Genomic DNA, 4,537 nt, shown 5'->3' on the forward strand with positions numbered 1-4,537 from the left:
AACCTGGTTAATGATGTGTTAACCGTAATAACCTGGTTAATGATGTGTTAACCGTAATAACCTGGTTAATGATGTGTTAACCGTAATAACCTGGTTAATGATGTGTTTCTGTTAACCGTAATAACCTGGTTAATGATGTGTTTCTGTTAACCGTAATAACCTGGTTAATGATGTGTTAACTGTAATAACCTGGTTAATGATGTGTTTCTGTTAACCGTAATAACCTGGTTAATGATGTGTTAACCGTAATAACCTGGTTAATGATGTGTTAACCGTAATAACCTGGTTAATGAGGTGTTTCTGTTAACTGTAATAACCTGGTTAATGATGTGTTAACCGTAATAACCTGGTTAATGATGTGTTAACCGTAATAACCTGGTTAATGATGTGTTAACCGTAATAACCTGGTTAATGATGTGTTAACCGTAATAACCTGGTTAATGATGTGTTTCTGTTAACCGTAATAACCTGGTTAATGATGTGTTAACCGTAATAACCTGGTTAATGATGTGTTAACCGTAATAACCTGGTTAATGATGTGTTAACCGTAATAACCTGGTTAATGAGGTGTTAACCGTAATAACCTGGTTAATGATGTGTTAACCGTAATAACCTGGTTAATGATGTGTTTCTGTTAACCGTAATAACCTGGTTAATGATGTGTTAACCGTAATAACCTGGTTAATGATGTGTTAACCGTAATAACCTGGTTAATGATGTGTTAACCGTAATAACCTGGTTAATGATGTGTTAACCGTAATAACCTGGTTAATGAGGTGTTAACCATAATAACCTGGTTAATGATGTGTTAACCGTAATAACCTGGTTAATGAGGTGTTAACCGTAATAACCTGGTTAATGATGTGTTTCTGTTAACCGTAATAACCTGGTTAATGATGTGTTAACCGTAATAACCTGGTTAATGATGTGTTAACCGTAATAACCTGGTTAATGATGTGTTAACCGTAATAACCTGGTTAATGATGTGTTAACCGTTGGTTAATGATGTGTTAACCGTAATAACCTAAATGATGTGTTAACTGTAATAACCTGGTTAATGATGTGTTAACCGTAATAACCTGGTTAATGAACCTGGTTAATGATGTGTAACCGTAATAACCTGGTTAATGAGGTGTTAACTGTAATAACCTGGTTAATGATGTGTTTCTGTTAACCATAATAACCTGGTTAATGATGTGTTAACCGTAATAACCTGGTTAATGATGTGTTAACCGTAATAACCTGGTTAATGATGTGTTTCTGTTAACCGTAATAACCTGGTTAATGATGTGTTAACCGTAATAACCTGGTTAATGATGTGTTAACTGTAATAACCTGGTTAATGAGGTGTTTCTGTTAACCGTAATAACCTGGTTAATGATGTGTTAACCGTAATAACCTGGTTAATGATGTGTTAACCGTAATAACCTGGTTAATGAGGTGTTAACCGTAATAACCTGGTTAATGAGGTGTTAACTGTAATAACCTGGTTAATGATGTGTTAACCGTAATAACCTGGTTAATGATGTTTCTGTTAACCGTAATAACCTGGTTAATGATGTGTTAACCGTAATAACCTGGTTAATGAGGTGTTAACCGTAATAACCTGGTTAATGATGTGTTAACCGTAATAACCTGGTTAATGATGTTAACCGTAATAACCGGTTAATAACCTGGGTTAATGATGTGTTTCTGTTAACTGTAATAACCTGGTTAATGATGTGTTAACCGTAATAACCTGGTTAATGAGGTGTTAACCGTAATAACCTGGTTAATGATGTGTTAACTGTAATAACCTGGTTAATGATGTGTTAACCGTAATAACCTGGTTAATGAAACCTAATAACCTGGTTAATGAGGTGTTAACTTAACCGTAATAACCTGGTTAATGATGTGTTAACCGTAATAACCTGGTTAATGATGTGTTAACCGTAATAACCTGGTTAATGATGTGTTTCTGTTAACCGTAATAACCTGGTTAATGAGGTGTTAACCGTAATAACCTGGTTAATGATGTGTTTCTGTTAACCGTAATAACCTGGTTAATGAGGTGTTAACCGTAATAACCTGGTTAATGATGTGTTAACCGTAATAACCTGTTAATGTGTTAACCGTAATAACCTGGTTAATGATGTGTTAACCGTAATAACCTGGTTAATGATGTGTAATAACCTGGTTAATGATGTGTTTCTGTTAACCGTAATAACCTGGTTAATGATGTGTTAACCGTAATAACCTGGTTAATGATGTGTTAACCGTAATAACCTGGTTAATGATGTGTTAACCGTAATAACCTGGTTAATGATGTGTTAACCGTAATAACCTGGTTAATGAGGTGTTAACCGTAATAACCTGGTTAATGATGTGTTAACCGTAATAACCTGGTTAATGAGGTGTTAACCGTAATAACCTGGTTAATGATGTGTTTCTGTTAACCGTAATAACCTGGTTAATGATGTGTTTCTGTTAACCGTAATAACCTGGTTAATGATGTGTTAACCGTAATAACCTGGTTAATGATGTGTTAACCGTAATAACCTGGTTAATGATGTGTTAACCGTAATAACCTGGTTAATGATGTGTTAACCGTAATAACCTAGTTAATGATGTGTTAACTGTAATAACCTGGTTAATGATGTGTTAACGGTAATAACCTGGTTAATGATGTGTTAACCGTAATAACCTGGTTAATGAGGTGTTAACTGTAATAACCTGGTTAATGATGTGTTTCTGTTAACCATAATAACCTGGTTAATGATGTGTTAACCGTAATAACCTGGTTAATGATGTGTTAACTGTAATAACCTGGTTAATGATGTGTTTCTGTTAACCGTAATAACCTGGTTAATGATGTGTTAACCGTAATAACCTGGTTAATGATGTGTTAACTGTAATAACCTGGTTAATGAGGTGTTTCTGTTAACCGTAATAACCTGGTTAATGATGTGTTAACCGTAATAACCTGGTTAATGATGTGTTAACCGTAATAACCTGGTTAATGAGGTGTTAACTGTAATAACCTGGTTAATGATGTGTTAACCGTAATAACCTGGTTAATGATGTGTTAACCGTAATAACCTGGTTAATGATGTGTTAACCGTAATAACCTGGTTAATGAGGTGTTAACCTAATAACCTGGTTAATGATGTGTTAACCGTAATAACCTGGTTAATGATGTGTTAACCGTAATAACCTGGTTAATGAGGTGTTAACCGTAATAACCTGGTTAATGATGTGTGTAATAACCTGGTTCCATAATAACCTGGTTAATGAGGTGTTTCTGTTAACCCTGTTAACTGTAATAACCTGGTTAATGATGTGTTAACCGTAATAACCTGGTTAATGATGTGTTAACCGTAATAACCTGGTTAATGATGTGTTAACCGTAATAACCTGGTTAATGAGGTGTTAACTGTAATAACCTGGTTAATGATGTGTTAACCGTAATAACCTGGTTAATGATGTGTTAACCGTAATAACCTGGTTAATGATGTGTTAACCGTAATAACCTGGTTAATGAGGTGTTAACCTAATAACCTGGTTAATGATGTGTTAACCGTAATAACCTGGTTAATGATGTGTTAACCGTAATAACCTGGTTAATGAGGTGTTAACCGTAATAACCTGGTTAATGATGTGTTTCTGTTAACTGTAATAACCTGGTTAATGATGTGTTAACCGTAATAACCTGGTTAATGAGGTGTTAACCGTAATAACCTGGTTAATGATGTGTTAACTGTAATAACCTGGTTAATGAGGTGTTAACCGTAATAACCTAGTTAATGAGGTGTTAACTGTAATAACCTGGTTAATGATGTGTTAACCGTAATAACCTGGTTAATGATGTGTTAACCGTAATAACCTGGTTAATGATGTGTTAACCGTAATAACCTGGTTAATGAGGTGTTTCTGTTAACCGTAATAACCTGGTTAATGATGTGTTTCTGTTAACCGTAATAACCTGGTTAATGATGTGTTAACCGTAATAACCTGGTTAATGAGGTGTTAACCGTAATAACCTGGTTAATGATGTGTTAACCGTAATAACCTGGTTAATGAGGTGTTAACCGTAATAACCTGGTTAATGAGGTGTTTCTGTTAACCGTAATAACCTGGTTAATGATGTGTTAACTGTAATAACCTGGTTAATGATGTGTTAACCGTAATAACCTGGTTAATGAGGTGTTAACCGTAGTAACCTGGTTAATGAGGTGTTAACTGTAATAACCTGGTTAATGATGTGTTAACCGTAATAACCTGGTTAATGATGTGTTAACCGTAATAACCTGGTTAATGAGGTGTTAACTGGTTAATGATGTGTTAACCGTAATAACCTGGTTAATGAGGTGTTAACCGTAATAACCTGGTTAATGATGTGTTAACCGTAATAACCTGGTTAATGATGTGTTAACCGTAATAACCTGGTTAATGATGTGTTAACCGTAATAACCTGGTTAATGATGTGTTTCTGTTAACTGTAATAACCTGGTTAATGATGTGTTAACCGTAATAACCTGGTTAATGAGGTGTTAACCGT

This window comes from Oncorhynchus nerka, linkage group LG4, assembly GCF_034236695.1.
Source record: "Oncorhynchus nerka isolate Pitt River linkage group LG4, Oner_Uvic_2.0, whole genome shotgun sequence".
Classification (NCBI taxonomy): domain Eukaryota; kingdom Metazoa; phylum Chordata; class Actinopteri; order Salmoniformes; family Salmonidae; genus Oncorhynchus; species Oncorhynchus nerka.